We start from the raw sequence: 19923 nt of genomic DNA, 5'->3' as shown, positions 1-19923 counted from the left end.
AATCTAGATGAAAGGCACATCTTTTTTAACCTAACCCACACATAACACACTAATATGCTTTTATTATTCAAATCCGTTTAAGGATTGCTAGGCTGCATTAATTAGATCGGCTGTAACCGGGAACACTGATGTTAAAATCTGATGTATTTGTGACATTGTAAAAAGAGTGGCATCTACGCTAATATTAGTCAGTTCTTATCCAGATTACATGGTAGATCAGCACATAGAGATTACGTTCATCAGAGACCAGAACACCTAGATGTGCTCTGCGGACAGATCACCGAATCCAGATGCACACACACACAAACACAATAAGTCCTTTACACAATCTGACACAGCTGCATTTAAAAATTGAACTGGAAGTTAAGTGCTGGGCGTCTGGTCAGAGGAGAACTGGCCCCAACTGAGCCTGGCTTCTCCCAATAGATTTTTTTTAGTTTTTTAGACATGAACAGTTTTGCCCTTTTCAGGATTTCTGCTATGTTAAATTGACGCACAATACTGTCATAGTAACACATAATTTAAAAAAAGCAAGAATGATTTTAATCATTTAGAACTGATGTAATGTTTATTTACTTAGGTCTGTAAGATTTAACGACATGAGCTTTTACCAGTGTAGTAAAGCATAAACCACATGGCAGCTATTTCCAATAATTCTAAAAGTAAATGAACAATATGTACAAGACTCCATAGCATTAACAATCTCAACAACAACAGGTACAATGCTCCCTCTGAAATCCTTCATATACATTTAATCCTTATTCATTTATTCATTTTTTTTGACAAACTGAAGTTCATGGTTAGATGCCCTAAGAATTTATTTTTCCTCAGCGCATCACCAGGGGTGCAAATCTCAGATTCTGGAGAGTTCAGCTTCAACCTTAATTAAACACATTTGATCCAGCTAATACAATCCTTAGGTTTATTGGAATACTATGGTATGTGTGCTAAAGCAGGGTAGGAACTCAACTCTCCTGCACTGCACTTTTTGCACCCCTGGTCCCATACGTACAGAGTTCATGATTCATTTTTTATTGCCATTAAACCAACATTCTGCCAGACATTCTTGATCACATTCATATGCTTTGCATCCACTTCTCACATTTCATCACAATGTGTTCCCATGTGCATTTCTGTGTTCTCAGCTTGTAAGCTGAGGTTCTATACCCAGGAATCGGGGGATCCTTGGTAATGTTCACTGTGGTGTAACGGTCTCCTGGTGGAAGAGTAAAAATCCACATAGTTGCTTGTGGTCCTGAAGCCATGTGTCTGGCTGTAATCAACAGGAGAATAGTGCACCATCTTTTCTAGATAGGAGTCCTCGTAGGCATGAGGTGAATGCAGGTATGTGCGGTAAGTATCATGGTTTCTGTGGCCTGTTTCATCAGTTCGATACACCTTCTGCACACAAACAAAACAATCTGGTCATAGACAGTCAACAGGGCAGTCTACAAAAGCTCATATTTATTAACCAGGTTAACCCACCTCATAAGGCAGTATCCTAAACCAAGTGGAACATCATAAGTGACTGAATTAAGACACTACATTAAACACAGTATAGATAGATAGATATTGTATAAAGTAGCTAAAACAGTATTTTACATCATTTGAACTAACACATTTGCAGTCTAGAATAAAATTATTGTTCAAAATGCTAGTGAATTACAGTAATGAGAATTCAATAGAAATGGAAAATTGTAGTTGCAATGATGGTAAGTTGAGTTCAGCGGCCTCACCTGTTCTCGTCTTGACCCCTCTCTGCTCAGGGAAGTGTAACACTGAGAAGCCTTTGCAGATGCTTAAAAAAATCAGTTTGAATTAGGCAGATCAATTTTAGCTTAAGGAAATAGCATTCAGACAAGTTTTAGCTTTGGGGACTACATTAAATACAATTTTAATAGAAATCATTATGGACTCATGAATTGGCTTGTAAAGTTAACAGTCACCTTTGTTGAAGGAAGTTCTCATACCTATAGTTTTGTTTTACTGATGCCATTTTCTCCTTGGTAATTATAAAATTGCATAGTTTGTGTCTTCGGGTGATGATCAGAGTGTTCTTTGATGCCCAGCATGGCGGAGATGATAATGTGCTGCCTGCTAAAACAAACAAATACAGTTCATTTAAAAACAAATAAATGGGCACAGCGATGTATTGGCCTCAAATATTCATTGTTAGATTTTTTATTATTTTAAAGCCATCCGCATTTTAAAAATGGCATGAAAAAGGTCGATAATTACAGGTATCTATTAGTTTAACTGAGGATAATTTCAAACTGCCAAGCATTACATGTGAAAATGGATAGCTGGTAATATGCTGCTTTTTGTGTGATTGAAACCAACAAAAAAGGTAGGATAGTGTAGAACATGGACACATACAACACATTTTTGCTAAACTGACATTGCACTTAACTTAGTTTACACTAGATGCAAAATTATTATTTAGCCCGTTCCTGATACTTTGTGAACATGGAAACATTTGAATTCATGCAGAATGAGAGAGGTAGGCTAAGCTTCAGTTTCGCCTTTAAATTTATTAATTTTTCTGTTTTTATATTTACTAGTATTTTAGCCAGTGATTTTTGAATGTAATCAAAACATTTGAATATGGTGACATGCCAATGAGCTAATCAACTAAAAACAACTGCAAAGGTTTCCTGAGAAATTAAAAATGGTCTCTCAGTTTGGTTCACTAGGCTACACAATCATGGGGAAGACTGCAGATCTGACAGTTGTCTAGAAGACAATGATTTACACCCTTCACAAGGAGGGTAAGACACAAACATTCATTGTCAAAGAAGCTAGCTGTTCACAAAGTGCTGTTTCCAAGCCTGTTAACAGAAAGTTAAGTGGAAGGAAAAAGTGTGGAAGAAAAAGATGCACAACCAACCGAGAGAACCACAGTCTTATGAGGATTGTCAAGCAAAATCGATTGATTGAAGAATTTGAGTGAACTTCACAAGTAATGGACTGAGGCAGGGGTCAAGTCATCAAGAGTCACCACACACAGACGTGTGAAGTAATTTGGCTACAGTTGTCATATTCCTCTTGTTAAGCCACTCCTGAACCACAGACAACGTCAAAGGCATCTTACCCAGGTTAAGGAGAAAGAACTGGACAGCTGCCCAGTGGTCCAAAGTTTTTTTTTTCAGATGAGAGCAAGTTTTGTATTTCATTTGGAAACCAAGGTCCTAGAGTCTGGAGAAAGGGTGGAGAAGCTCATGGCCCAAATTGCTTGAAGTCCAGTGTTAAGTTTCTACAGTCTGTGATGATTTGGGGTGCAATGTTTTGCTGGTGTTGGTCCATTGTGTTTTTTGAAAATCAATGTGACTGACCCCTTTTACCAACATTTTTTGGAGGACTTCATGCTTCCTTCTGCTGACCAGTTTTTTGAAGATTGCCCACATTGCCAAAAGCACCAAACGTTGGGTAAATGACCATGGTTTTGGTGTTCTTCAATGGCCAGCAAACTCATCAGACCTTCTAAGGTATTTTCAAGAGCAAGATGAGAAACAAGAGACCAAAAAATGCAGACGAGCTGAAGGCCACTGTCAAAGAAACCTGGGCTTCCATACCACCTCAGCAGAGCCGAACACCTTCATGCCACGCTGAATTGAGGCAGTAATTAAAGCAAAAGGAGCCCCTACCAAGTATTCAGTACATGTACAGTAAATAAACATACTTTCCAGAAGGCCAACAATTCACTAAATTCAATTTTTTTAAATTGGTCTTATAAAGTATTACAATTTTTTGAGTATTTCACTTATTGAGATGCATCTGTATATGTTGGACATTCTCTCTTCTTGAATACATGGATCTAATGCGAAACCTGTCAATTTATGGCATTTATAAGACAGTTGTCAGATTTCATTAGTGATATCAAATATGAAATTTACTTGTAAGCTTTGAACAGTTTTGGAGAATTTGATGTTTCAAAGTGATTGGAATCTACTGGTTAAAAGGAATTGCCCTTGAATGCCTGAGAGGTGTTTCAAAGGTGCTGCCAAGTGACATGACATGACTCTGGTTTAGCTCTCTTCCAGTAGTGCCTGTGCAATCAAATCACCAATAATGCCAAAAATAGTTTTCTAATAGTATAATAAATTCAGAGTTTGTCCTGATCCACTGATGCTTGACATACACAGAATGTTTAGCTGATTTTCAACAATCATATTAAAATAAGACCTCCATCAACCAACTGCCATAAGTTAGTCTTTGTTTAGTTTCTTAATGAACAATAAAAATATGTTTGTGTGTAACTGTGTGACATGTAACCTGTGTGGTGCACAGGGGACATCTGTAGTGTGGTCGATGGTAGAATGGGCTGCGACTTGAAGCGCTCTCTCTCCAGAGTAGATACAGGAGTCAGGAAGTGATTCTGATTCCAGCCATCCTGCTCAAACACAGGAAGAAATAAGCTCACAGACAGCCCTGATGTGGAGCAGCTGTAGCCTTACTGTGCTGCCGCTCACCTTCTTAAAGATGGTGCGCAGATCTCTGTACTGCCACAGCATGTTCAGCACCTGAGAGGCCGCCTTCACCACCTTCATAGAGTATCTGCTGTGAACGCATGTGCAAAACAAAAAATGTGCAGAGCCACTGATTTAGACAAGTGAAGATAGAGAAAGTATGTGTATGCACTGGTGAAGTATCGAAAGTCTATATGACAAAGATGAATAAGCATCAAAGTTTGTTTGTTTTGCATTCACAACAGTGGCTTACCTTTCTCCTTTGCCCCTGGTAATGTTAACAAGTTTTTCAATGCCACCCGCATCTGCCAGGGCTTTAGCGTTCTCCATGTTTCTTCTGGTGACCTCATGCAGCGTGCAACAGATTGCCGCCACCGTATCATCCGACAGCTGTGTAGTGTTTCCCCCCGGTAAACGGTTCACCAGGTCCCGCATGGCGTATTTCCTGAAACACAACCAACATCAATCAACATGCTTGGGCTTCTTTACATTGAAACTGCAAACAGCATGTGTAGAAAGAACTCAGGGAAGAGCATAGTCTGAGAAGAACATAAGTCTGAGATGGATGATGGATTTTTTAGTTTTTTGTTTGTATTATTTACACTATTGTCATGTGTAAGGCTGTGAAGCAATTTTGACACAATTGGTTTTGTATAAAGCATAAAAATAAAGGTAATAAGATGAGTAAAATATATTACATGTTTATCTTGGTTTATCTACTCTCACCGATCAGTTCTTTATTCCTCACGTCCAGGGCCATGTTTCTGAGTGCTGTGGCAATGGAGCACACCACTCTGTCATTATCCATGCGCAGTAGTTCCACCAGAATAGGCAAACCTTTCTCCTTACGCACCGCTGCACGAATATATGCTGCAAACTACAGACACAATCAGATCAAATGCTTATAACTGAAATGCTGAAAACATCTGAGTTTGACATGAAAATATGCATATCAAACAAGATATTTAAATGTCAGCTTTTATTTCCAGGTATTTACATCTGGATCTGACACACAACTTGGAAGATAGCACCCTTTGTTTGAACCCACCAATTTTTTATGTGAACAAAAGTATTAGAACATGTGACAGGTGAATTTTGTTGCCCAGATATGTCCTATCACAATAATTATTCAATCAATACTTAGCACCGAAAATCTATGCTCAGTTTCAGATTTGGGTTTTTGCCCGTTTAAACTTAATTTGTAGTTAAGAGGTGTAATCAACATGTAAACCAGAGAGCTGTCTATGGGTAAAAAAACAAAACAAAAACCAACCAATTGTGAATTGCTAACCTGCAATATTTAATTTTATCACTGTAACCCATATAGATTAAATTAATATTTTTGAGTTGAAGAAAATCTAATAAATTATCTTACCAAATGAGAAATTGTACATATTTAAGGAAGGACTAAGAAGGACTTCAAGGCTTTCACCCGGGTCGAGGCTGATTTCTCTCATATCTAAAGGCTACATGCCAGTTTTTGTTCCATGCTAAGTTATACAATTGAATCCTTTCATTATACGTGTATACACAACGTTAATGATATATTACCTAATTGTGCAGTGTGAGCTTCATTTGTAACAGAACTTTGAGAGATCATGATGAAGAAAAGAGTGACAGCTTTTTAGTGTTAATCTATAGGCAATAATCAATTTAAAAATGTAGAGCCCTGCAATTAAAACACAGGCCTGATGAACCCCAACTTTTTTACGCCACCTAGGCCAATTTTCACATCACAGTTCAGGTTGTGTTTACGGCTTCTCCTTATTTTTATATTTTAGACATCCATCAATGAGTGATGAAAAAATTGTTGAGCACCAATGGTGGAAAAAACACAAGAGAGACTGAGAACGACTCAACTGTGTTCAGTATCTTGCAGCAGCTGAAGAGTTCCACATGCAATAGTTTTGCCACAAAGCCTCAGCAAAATTAATTACTCTGTCTGGGGAAAATATTTGAATTATTTACTAATAAGTGTTTTCTGAGTCTGTGTCACAAAAAAAATACATTTTCTCACTCTCCATCTACTCATAGACAAACCTTTAGAGAGAAGTCATTAAAACAGATTAAAACACAAAGCACAGGTCACACAGCACCTGAAAACAGCCAGGCCCACTTGCTTGCAAAGGCAGTGTGTCAAAGGCAAGCTGGGGACTATTTTCCACAGATTATTTTTATTAGGAAAAATATTGAAACTCTTTTTGAACGCAATGCTACTGGTCTAAATGGATACAATGATCTATGTTAAGCTAAGCTAAAAGTGCTGTTGCCAGACCCAGAGATCGGCCGAATGGATTACAAAACTGTGGAGTGGAAAGTTGGAAGGAGTTGGAAAATTAGACTGGCCAAGTCAATCTCCAGACTAAACCCCATAGAGCATGCCCTTTACCTGCTAAAATAAAGAGACTGGAGGGGGTAAACAAAACACAACAAGAGGCTGCGTTAAAAGCCTGGAAATGCATTGAAAAGAAGAATGCAAAACGTTGGTGAAGTCAATGGGTCACATGCTTGATGTTTTTATTTATTTAGTTATTGAAAGCAAATGATCAGCAACTAAATATTAAGTCTTATTCATTTAGATCTATGTTAATTCTATCTGTTCCAATAATTTTGCTCACATGAAAAATGGGTGTTGTTCAAACAAAAGGTGTTGTTTGTAAGATCCAGATGTAAATACCTAAAAATAATAGCTGGTATGCAAATCTCTTGTATGATATTCATCCTTTGATGTCAAACTCCAGTCAAAATGTTTTCAATCAACAGCAAACAGGAACTGGCCTCACTGTCCCACCACTTTTGGAGGGTGTATATAAATGACAGTTTCACAATACGACAATTTGCAAGTTTCTTTAGAAAAGAAAGAAAGGATTTGAGCACTTTCCCCCTAAATGCATAACACGATACAGACTGAATATATACCACCTAAAAAAAACAATAGCTAAACTAAATATTACATGTTTTATTTTACATTTATTTGAAAAAAGTTGTGGCTTTTTTTTACATTTATAAACTCAAAAAGTGACTTTATATCTTAGTATATATGTTATTTAATGCTTACTGCGGTTTATTTCATGTCAAAACAATTATATGGACACAGACTGTACCATAATTATGCCTTTATTCAATTCAATTACACACCTTCCAGTTTCCCTGCGGAGAGATTCTGGAGTGACCCGGCGGAGCCCTCTAGAGTGGCTGGGTTTGAGCTCTCAGCTAACAGGGTAAGATAGGGCTTCACTACAGATGGGTGCCACAACATTTCAGCACCTTTAGGAGACTTTGAGAAACCAGGGATTGGTCCGACACCATCCCACTAAGAGAAAAAAAAAGTTATCAGTTGACTGTTCATCCTGTTCAAAAAGTTACTTTAAAGTGCTGATAAACCCTTTTTGGTTCTGTAACGCTGTTAGTCTCACCTGCTCTTCGAGTAAATTCTTCTTTTCCTCCTCTTCCTCCCCCAGCAGCTGTAATCTGCCTCTTTTTTGGGTGACTCTGACCCCATTAATCCGTCAAGCTCCTGATTGGCTGTCAGCCAGGAGGGTGACATTTCCAGCTCCAGCCGATAGGAGAGATTCCTCAGGATGCAAATACAGTTTTCCACAATCTGAGAGACAGACAGGCTTCACTGATTGAACATGATGTCGAAGTGTGAGTTTGTGTGTTTGAGTGAGTATGTGTGTCTTCTGGTGCCTACCTTGCTGTCAAAATCAGAGGTGCTGACACAGGCTTTGATGACGTACAGTAGTGAGTCTACGAGTCCCTCGCAGGAGCGCATATATTTTCTGGCTTCTTCTCCGGCTGAACTCAGGTTTCTGTAGCAACACAAAATCACTGCACAGTCAGTTATTACAGCTTTGAATTACAGCTCTGATTTGATTTATTGGTAGAGAGGGTAATTTTGACGTCATGGAAAAGCACTTTAATATCAAGACAATTTAAGCAATAATATAGGTTGTTCCAATAATGTAGAACACTTACTGCATAACAATGTAAAAACAAATTTTCTTAGTGAATGAGAAAAAAAAAACTTTTCAGCTGCTCGAAGCTATTCTTTAAACCGCTCTTTAATATTGCAGTCATTAGCATGTTAATGCAGGCAATTCATTTTTCCAGTTTAACAGGGTTTAGAGGAGTCGTATGATGTGAAGTTTTCCTTTCTCTTTGGAGTGTTACAAGCTGATAAGATCCTAAAGTTGCAAAGACTAGAGTTTAAAAACAAAGAGATATTCTTTATAAAAGACTTGTCCACATGCCCCTAAAACTCCTCATCACAGAGCGGGTTTATTTTCAAAACTGCCAAAATATTAATGCAAAGAAAGCAAGTAGAACTTTGCAGTTTAGTTCACACATACGTGCACGTATTCATATGAAACTCAGTACACATATAGATCTCATTGTGCTGAACACCTGGAAGCCTCATACCTTTTGGCTCCACTCAACAGGAAGTCGACTATTCAGAGTTATTTAAAAATGCTGTGGAATTTGATATACTCCTCTGAGGTTTTCCAAACCACAGCCACCAAACCTTTCCAGTTTGCCCTTAGCAAGGCGATGAAATTATGGCCAAAATGAAAAACAGGAAGTGTCTAATGACATCCACATATATTATCTGATTTTACTCAAACTTCACGGGTTTTGTCGATTGCATAAATGTGACTATTAGAGGTCAAAGTTATAGCGCCACCAACTGGCAAGCAGGAAGTGTGTCATTTTCAAAATTCTTTTGTCAAAAGTGAGGGCTTAGTTTTAGCTACAGAGACCAAACTCTATATATGTTGCTCTCATAAATCTGAAAAAAAATCTAATTTACACTCATTAGGAACAACCGACAGGAAGTTGGCAATTTTTTTTCTGAATTTGGATTTCAGATAATCAGAATGCATTGTTTTTAATGGCTTTTATTGTTTTATGTATCATGGTATGGTAAGGGCATAAGACTTGAGGTATTCAGCCAAACACAACACACTGAATAGCTGGCAATTAGAGCAAACCTCGCTTTTTAGAACAATGAGCTTTGTACAAATCAATCTGTTTAAGGAAGGCAGGACTTAGAGGAGAGACTATAAATAGCAGTATGTAGAAAATATGTTTTTAAACATATAACTGCATAAACATTGTATTACACCAAATACACAGATTCTCTTTTTAGTAATATCATATGACCCTTTTAAAATATTTAACACATTTAACACAATGGTGGGGCCAAGGTTTCATTGCCCCACTCACAACTGCTGCTTCTGACTTCGACAGAAACAAGCTCTAACTGTTACTACAATGCAAGGTCCTTCAATTGAAAATCACAAGAGCTTCCAATCAGAAGAAAAAAAACTAAGAACCCAACATGCTGATATTTTTCTAAATCTCATCAGATCTACTGATCTTTATTCCCCTTCATCAGTTTTGATAAACCAATCATTTAGAGAATGTAAATTATGAGTTTTTAGTAATGATTTGAACTATCCTGACTCCACGCATCCAGGAAGCAGTGCTGTGCTGCGGTTACCTTAGACAGCCGGTGGTGTTGCGAAGCACGACAGAGGAGTGCAGCTTGAGTTTGTGCTCATCGTGAAAGTCAGTGCTGCTCCAGCCCGAGTGAGGGATGATCACAGTGTTGGTCACGCTGCTTAAGGCATCGCGAATGATTGTCATCTTCACTGCGTCACACGACGACAGATTCCACAACACACCTACAGACAGAAAGCAGCACACATGCAGGATGTCAATCACACCTCTCCTGTTTGTCCTAACCAATGAAAAAGGTGTCTTTTTTTAATGGGAAGAGTTTTTGGAGGATCAGAATAGACAGTTTAGTGTCCCTTCATATTCTGATTAATATCTCAAGCATGCAATGCGTGTTATGAGGTGGTTTACACCAATGCATAGGGAATTAACTAAGGATTATTTTGATATGTAACCTATGAAGTTACATTGTCCAATAATTCGATCTTAAGGCATGTATGTGTGAAATAAGCACAAATCTTTTTCCGTCTCAGTGTGTCTTTCTGAGATTGTTAAGAGTAATATCAACTAAGATACTACTTTTCTGAACAGATGTTATTTATTTATTTATTTATTTTTACATTGTATGATATTACATGTCTCACTCTGTAAAAATGGGTTTTAAACACTTTGTGATCAGATCACAAAAATAAATGTATTTGAATGACTCCAGCAACTTAAAAAATCTATTGTTTTTTAATGCTTCTAAAAGAATCAATGCACATATGACTGTTCAGTTTGTGGCTTAAATTTGCAGATGATTTAAAAGGAGACTCAACTCAAAATACCCTACAGATCGAATAGGTTACTTGAGTTCTGTGTTTACAAAAGACGCTATGGGAAAACTCCTTTTTCTTCCTGAAGACTTCACGCAGTGAAACTGCATGGCCATCGGAAGCAGTTTATCCTGGTGCGGAGAGAAGAGACTAATAGTGCAAGCATGTAGTCAGCTGGGCACTTGAAACAATGCACCAGCTAAAGAAATTTGCTCTTTAGGAAATGTGTTATTTTTGCAGAATGGAAGGCATGGGAATTGTTCATGCTCCCGCCCCCTTATCCAGAATAGAGCTGTGCCATTACAGCTCATACCTACTAAAAACATATGTTTTGCTTGCGATTATCATTTTCATCATGCTGAAAGCATGCATTTTGAATCGTATTAGTTTAAATTTCTGATATACTACCTTCTGAGTGTATATATCCAAAGCATATGGACAGAACATGATTAAACATGGACATGTAAATGAACATGGTTACTTACACGTAGTATTACTGCATCCATATTTCACTAAAAGTGTATTTGCACAGCTTGTAGTTAATTGTGACAAATAATTTTCTCTTCTGAAATAATCTGGCACTTTATGGAAAATAAAATTAGTTTGGCATACAAGTTTGGCATACACCTCTTAATGACTGAATTCAGGTGCTTCAAGTTTTATTAGAAGTGCAAGTTAAATAATTAGGCTAACATAATGCTCTTATAGAGCAACAACGTGTAAATGTACAGTATCTCACAAAAGTGAGTACACCCCTCACATTTTAACAAACATTTAAGCATATTTTCTCAAGGGACAATACCTTAGTAATGAAACTTGGATATATTTTAAAGTAGTCAATGTGTAACTTGTGTGATATTAAAGATTTACTATCCTCTGAAAATAACTCTAAAATAACATAGTATCTTTGACAGGAAAGGGAGATTCAAGATTGGTCTGTAATTCACTAAATATCTGGAACCATGCCCTGTGGTCTGATGAGACTAAGATAAACTTGTTTGGCTCAAGCGGAAGGTGGAGAAGCACCATGTGTCTAACATCAAGCAGCTCCATGATGTCATTATGGAGGAGGGGTGGAGGATGTTAACAACAACCTGCACAGCTCTGGTGAATTCCATGCCCAGGAGGAATAAGGCAGCGCTAGATATGGTGACCCTTCTAAATATTGACATTTTTAGTCAGGGTGTACTTATTTTTGTTCCCAATCATTTGGACAATAATGACTATATGTTGAGCTATTTTTGTAAATTTGTACTTCTATACAATCTGCATATTGACTACTCTAAAATATATCCAAGTTTCATTTGTGCAATATTATCCCTTGAGAAAATATACTAAAATTCAATTCTAATTTATTCAAGATATTCGTATATTATTACAGATAGAACGTGTTATGCATTTCCTACAGATGTAATGTATATTAATAGAATGCATACTGTACATAACAGAGACAAGCTATACACACGTATGTGACAACAAACTGGCTGACCTGTGACAAGCTCTCGTACTTCAGTGTCCACTGTTGTTCTCAGCAGGCAAAGCAGAGCAGGAACTCCACCTGCGTTTCTCACAGCGATCTTGTTGTCATCTGTAGCTCTGCCATAAACAAGGTTCCTCAGGGCTCCACATGCATGCCGCTGCACCTCCAGAACCTTATGATCCAACAAATCCACCAAGTGTTTTATTCCACCCAGACGACACACCTTCAAAACACAAGAGATGTTCATGTTGATCAGGGGTTGCTCAAACAAAGTGAGGTATTTCATTTCTGTTCCTACTTAGTGACACAAACAAATTTTTTTATTGTAATGCAGAGTTCCCCAAAAATGTACTTTTGCTGCCACTGTTCTATATAACCAGTTACATACAAGCTCGCTGTAAATATAACATTAATTACGAAAATACTATAACAAAGTCAACAGCATTAACCCTCATGTACTGTTCTGGGTCAATTTTTTGGATTTTTAAGTTAACTTATGTATTTTTTCCTTTCCTCATTTAGAGTCATAAACATTCTTACAAAGTTTCAGTACACTAATGTTCTGACATGTCCAAAATATTTTTGTTAAGTTTGTACTGTTCCCTATTTTTATTTTCTAAAGCAAGTCTACAGATGTTGTTTGTTTGTAGGGTCATAAACGTGCATGCAAAGTTTCAACACTCTTTGACATTTTTATTTTTACATTTTTGTTTTGTACTGTAACAGGGTAAATTTGAGCAGCCTATTTTTAATGTTCTAAGGCAACTCTACAGACCCAAAACAAAATATCTTGGTTATGTTTGGGGTCACCCAGACAATTTTGTGTTTTCCATGAAAAGTCACTTTTATTTACCACCATGAGTTGTAAAATTAATAGAAAATATAGTCAAGACATTGACATAATGATTTGTATTTGAAATAACTTTACTAATAAATAAACTTTGCTTTCGTCCATGGCATGGCGTTGCAAAATGCAGTGATAGCCTTCCTTATTCAAAATCCCTTTTACCCTGAACAAATCTCCTACAATACCAGCGCCAAAGCAACCCCAGGCCATCACGTTACCCCCACCATGCTTGACAGATGGCATCAGGCACTCTTCCAGCATCTTTTCAGTTGTTCTGCGTCTCACAAATGTTCTTATGTGTGATCCAAACACCTCAAACTTCAATTCATTCGTCCAAAACACTTTTTTCCAATTTTCCTCTGTCCAATGTCTGTGTTCTTTTGCCCATATTAATCTTTTTCTTTTATTGGCCAGTGTCAGATATGGCTTTTTCTTTGCCACTCTGCCGTGAAGGCCAGCATCCTGGAGTCGCCGCCTCACTACAGATGTTGACACTAGCGTTTTGCAGGTACTATTTAATGAAGCTGCCAGTTGAAGACCTGTGAGGCATCTATTTCTCAAACTAGACACTCTAATGTACTTATCTTCTTGCTCAGTTGTGCAGCAATGTCTCCCACTTCTCTTTCTACTCTGGTTAGAGCCTGTTTGTTCTGTTCTCTTAAGAGAGTAGTACACACTGTTGTAGGAAATCGTCAGTTTCTTGGCAATTTCTCCCATAAAATAGCCTTCATTTTGAAGAACTAGAATAGACTGTCGAGTTTCACATGAAAGTTCTCTTTTTCTGGCTATTTTGAGCATTTAACCTGCTCAAAGGAAGGTCAGTGTTATAGTTTCTCTAACCAGCTAAACTGTTTTCAGCTGTGCTAACATGACTGCACAATGGTTTTCTAATCATCCATTAGCCTTCTGACGCAATGAGCAAACGCATTGTACCATTACAACACCGGAGTAATAGTTGCTGGAAATGGGCCTCTATACACCAAAAACCAGACATTTGCAGCTAGAATAGTCATTTATCACATTAGCAATGTATAGAGTGTATTTTGATTAGTTTAAATTTATCTTCATTGAATTAAAAAAAAAAACAGTTAAAATATATAAAATTTTTAAAAAATATTTATAAAAATAAGGACAGTAGTGTATATATCTTATTATTTGTTTTACCATCCTACAAAGCAAAAAAAAGTAGCTTTCCCCACTCATTTCAATACAGAATTTTTTTATGTTAAATATTATTTTAACATAAAAAATGTTAAATATTATTTAATTATTATTATTTTTTTCTCCATTGTTAACAGTATGGCCACCTGATTCATCCACAAGTTGATTGAAGGTATTTGAATAGTTGACCATAATTTTTGGCCAGATATATACAAAAATTTTGTAACAGAAAGTCCTAAGTGAAAGCCTGATTTTGAGATGGTTTCAGTGGGAGCATATATTCAAAGCTTCAGATTAGCCCAGAACAATCTTGTACCCTGAAACAGGGATTTTAATTATTGTAGAGGTGTCAGGGTATTTAATATACAACAGAGCATCGTCTGAATATAGAGAAATAAGATTTCTCTAACTGCTTACTGTAAACCTGTTAGACAACATTCTGTTAGTATTAACCTGAGCTACTGGATTAGAATATAGACATTTAAGCAAAACAGTTCAATTGATTCCCAACTGTATTTTCTCTAAACACTGCAAAAAGAAAAGGCCATTCCACCCTAACAAATGCCTTTTTGGCATCTAGGGACAAAATAAGGTCAGATTCCTTGGTAGAATTTACCTCATCTATAATATTAAGATCTATTTGGATATTTCCTGAGCCATACCTGGATTTCAACAATTTAAGACAAAACATTTTTCATTTTTAATTGTCAGGCTAAGGATTTTGCAATAATTTTATAATCTACATCATGAGTGACTAACAGGCAGACCACGGTCCAGGTCTTCTATTTCAACCGGCGCATCTTTTGCAGTCTCTACGATAGTGAAAGCAAGCTCCTCAACAGGCGGACTCCGGTCCAAATCTGTGAAGGTTTTTGACATAATAATAAAAAAAAAAAAATCAAATGCTAATTTCTAATAAATCAAGCTTATATCAAGCACATCAAGATCAACTCTAGAGCCGTTTGGGTAATGGCATTTTGACAATTAGGAAAGTTGACTGTTCAGAAAGTTTCAGGAGTCTTAAATGTGGGGACTGAAAGACATAAATTGCAATTAAACTTAAAAAGGTCATTCCTTTAAATAACAGTGGAGGGTATACACAAGTATACGGCGCATATTCAGTTCTTTATCAGATGACTTTGCAACTATGCAGATAGAGACAAAAATGCTGTGACCTTTTCATGAGTGAGAGCATGTCATTATTACACTGGTGATCTACTCAAAACCTTTCAGTCAAGGTAAACAAATACATTTTAAATAGTGAGTTCAAAACAGCTTTAACATTGATAAAATCTATTGAAAGTAGCCCAACACATCGAGCAAGGTGCGGCTTGTGCAGCCAGTCTATAAATGAGAGAATCTTGTTGAAATATATATAAAAATGTACATAACTGCACAAAGAAGAAACATCTGCAGAAAAGGCAGGTTTGAATATTTATAACATGATGTCTAGTTAACCAACACAAGAGAGTACATTTTCCCCCTGAAAACCAATTTTATTGCAAATCTGACATTGATTTTATGCAAGAGTTCAATCGACATGAAGTGCTCTATACAATTCAGACAATATTTTCAATATTGACCATTTCTGCTCTATTCTGGTTAGCCTATAAACTAGTTTCTATCAAAGATCACAGCAGAACAGTCGTGCATCTCAAAGCAACACACTTAAGTCTTTGATTTAAATGACCCATAAAATATAACACCATTCAAAACAACAGGAGCTTGTTTCATTCTTGAATGAATTAGCCTGAGACTAATCAAATAGTTTGAATAAATAACTCGGGTTATTTTCGCGTTTAAAAGATGCTTACTGTATTTTTTCCAACATTTTTATATTTGTATAAAAAAAGACGAAAAACACATAGCATTATCGATGTTATGTATTATTTATGCATTCATGTTAGACTTCAGTATCATTAAAACAAATAAATGCAAATAAATGTCACTGATTTCTGCTGCTTGCATTTCTTCTGCGGTGTAAAGATCAATTTCTGTTGAGGCTGATCATCTTAATCCTCCACTGAGAGTAAAAGTGTATGTATCAGCCCAAAGTCAGATTTAACTGTCCAGAGAGTCCAAAAAAAGCCTTGGCTGAATCCTGGTTGTTAAATAGGCCAATCTTTTCGTTATGCAGACATCGTAGCCTGGCTGGATAGGTAAATCTGCGGGCAGCAAATGCGTTACTCACCATCCTGAAATCACACGCTTCTGTAGCAGACCAACTGACAAAGAATTGAAGCTCCGAGCCATTGTGAATGATCGTTTTCTTCAGTGTTGCTTTCAGAATAGTTTTATCAGTGAATTATAGATACCGAACCAAGATGCTTCTCAGAGCTGAATTCGAGACTGGTTGACGCAAACATGGGAGATCTATGAGCCCTTTCAATGTCCAGAGCAGGAATGTCTGCAGGTAGGTCTAGCCACTTAAGGATCAGGTCTTGTAGATACGATGACAGTGGGCTAGAGCCCTCAGCATTTTCTGGCAGGCCCACAATTTTCAGATTCTTGTGGTGACCTTTATTTTCAAGGTCGTCTACCTTTGTCTGCAATTGATCTACTATCATCTTCAAGTTAGTCACCTGCCTTTCCGTAGCTGTTGATAAATCTTCGGCAGATGAGATCCTCCGTTCGGATTTATACACATTAGCGCCAAAAACAAATCAGTAAACGAATTCACAGAGGTTGCAATCCCCTCTAGATGCCTAGTAATTCCATCAAGGCGTGATCCATTAGCCTTTATTTCTGACAGAATGTCCAGGTGTGGTTCAGCTGAGTTAGCATTAGCATCAGCTGAAGACGCATGGAGGGTAACGTTAGGCTTTTTCTTTTTGTTTTCCTTTTCTTTTTTATATTTGTATTTTTTATACAAACTAATATAAAACATTTTACAAAATTACAACCGAATCTTTAAGAAAATCAAGGCCAATCATCTGAATAAGTTTTGTGTCAAAATTTTGGTTGATATCTCAAAAAAACTATTTTGTGGATGCACAACCAAACTTTTCAACTGGATGATATACAGGGACTCTTGATTTCCATTTATTTAGTGTTATGAACCATATATTTCCATATTTTTTAAATATTTATGAAGTAGACATCCTATTCAGAAATAGTTTGGAAAGTAACTTCTAGAACTTTCTAGAACCTCTAAAACATATAAAAACATATGTATAGAAGTGTAAGAGTGTGTTTGGCGCCATGGAGATTCTATTGCTATTTATCTATTGCTTTGTCATTTGTCAACCTTTCAAATGATATATAGTTTGTCAAGATTACTTTTTAGGTTTAGACAAAGATATCATTGTTAAACAATATCCAATCACAAACATCTTGCAGGTGTGGGTGAGAGACAGTCCAAAATAGTGGTTAAAACAGATATTAATTCTTTGAAATGTGTAAAAAGTACTGATATTAAAAGTTTATTGATTATAAATTTGCTTTTTCCAGCAAATTTAACTCCAACTATCAAATACGAATCAAATACACCTGCTTTTAATTTTCAAGCGATCCTGAAGACGTTAATTAGTCGCCTCAGGTGTGTCTGATTAGAGCTGGAGCTAAACTTTGCAATTATTTTGATTAGGTATGTTATGTCCAGTCACCTTATTTCAGTAGCACTTTCACTTTTTTTTCTTCTATAAAGCACTATACAAATAAAGGTGACCTGACTTGCAACATTTGCCAACTGGTAATTTATCCTGAAACAAACTTTCCTTTTAAAAAGGAACACATTTTATGCCCATTGGTTTATTAATCTTCCGAACCTGGCAACCACGCATGCATGCTTGGGATGTAAATGGTAGACAGAATGTTCAGTAGGTACCTTGGCATTATGGTCACAGTTCAAAATGGGTTTGGAACAACATGAATTTGTTTATGTTTGTGAGCTTGACCTGCCTTGTATTTTCCCTTCTTTACAGACTTATATTCCACACAATTCAAGCATTCTTTACCTCTGACTTGACGTGGTTGTCTCTGTAGCACAGGTGTTGCAGGTATGCTGCTGCATTAGCCTGTACAGATGGAAACTGATGCTGTAGCATGTGGATGACCTCTGGCAGGTCTGGGTCACGCCATGCAAACTCTCTACAAAAACAATCATAACATTCCCATTAAGCTAGCTTACAAATTATAATACACGTGCACAGACATACACACACACACACAGCAGTAACGGGGTGTTAATGTGAGTGCAGATGCAGCAGGTGTTGATCCATGACTGAGTAAAAATTGCTGAGCTTTACTAATTACCATCAGCTATGTCATCTACCTTGGGTCCTTCTGCATGCTGTCTACCGAAGGGGAGCGTGTGTCATCATTATCCATGGGCTGGCGTGAGTAGTTGGGATCAGGGGACCAGTAAGGGGTAGACTGGTATGCTTCTGTGTATATGGTGTTTAAAGCATAGTTATTTCTTTGGTACATCATGTTACTGCGCTGACTGGAGCTCCGCTGAAGGTTACTTATACCTGAAATACAGCAACCACAGCACGTTAATTGAGGGTTGGGCAATATATTGCACAATATATTATATTAGATGAGTCTTAGCAGTCTTAATAGAGGTCCAGTACAGTTGTGGGCTATGAGACATCTATGTATTTATGTCTATGGTTTTAGAAACCTATTTCAGGTTTTAAGGTCTAATGAATTCAGTTAAATCAGTTAAATCAGGCGTGTTTGACTTGAGCCATACAACTGTTCAGTGTTTGGAAGCGAAAATTAAAGCTTTAAAAAAATGTGCTGTTTTGGAAGTGCAAGTAGATACTTAATAATTAGAATACTTTTTTGTTAAAAAAGAAACTACAATTTTCAGCAAATTTAAGTGATGAACTAGACTACAGTATGGACTATTTTCAACATTTTAAATATTATATTCAAAATCATCATATTAACACAACTGTTTTCAAAATATTTCTTATATAGTTCAAATATTGCAGCAGAAAAAAATAAATAAATAAAAGTTTTCACAAAAGTTTCATACCGAAAGACGACCTATAGAGTGCACTCTGTGGGCTGTGGTTCAGGTCTGAAGCGGCCTGGCTGAGGCTGTGGTAGAGAGGGCCCTGGAAAGTCCGGCCCTCATAAATAGGTCCTATATGTCGGTCAGGGGAAGTGGCTGACCTCAGATCAGCACCTATCTGACTGTGTTGACTAGTGTAAGATGTCCGCACACCTAATGATGACAATACAATACAAACACATAGTTAGAGAGGCTGTCACTCATTTATTCAATTGACATACACTTATTTAAGTCCTGTATGCAATATTGTACTAAGAAAATCAGCATTTCAGAACTCAAGATATTTTGAAACATGTTTGGTTGATCTGAATGTTGGGGGATCTTTTATGTTCCACAGAAATTAAGTTTGACATGATGATGGGTCATTTTCTCCAACTCACTTAACTAGATTACGGAAAAAAAAATACTGATCATTGTCATTTGGATTTATACAAGTAGACATTATATTATAGACATTATACTACATTACATAATATAATAAGTTTACATTATATTTGACATTGGATAACTTAATCATCAGATTTTGGGAGAGTCCAAATATTGCTTTAAATCACAATGTGTGCAAATGATGAGATGTGTAGCTACAGGGCACGTGGTAGGTGGAGAAAACTCACCCCAATTTGAAAGAAAATGCAAGAAAAACACAAACAATTGGTAACATTTCATATAAA

At 36.8% G+C, this 19923-nt stretch overlaps 1 pseudogene; it reads right to left on the bottom strand.

The window, feature by feature from the left end:
• Window positions 1-549: 549 nt before the first annotated feature.
• LOC122351444 overlaps window positions 550-19923 on the bottom strand; it is a 33917-nt pseudogene continuing 14543 nt past the window's right edge.

Source organism: Puntigrus tetrazona, chromosome 9 (assembly GCF_018831695.1).
Source record: "Puntigrus tetrazona isolate hp1 chromosome 9, ASM1883169v1, whole genome shotgun sequence".
In the NCBI taxonomy this organism is placed as follows: Eukaryota; Metazoa; Chordata; class Actinopteri; order Cypriniformes; family Cyprinidae; genus Puntigrus; species Puntigrus tetrazona.
The sequence above is the reverse complement of the archived record's forward strand: the minus strand, read 5'-3'. Positions and strand labels throughout refer to the sequence as shown.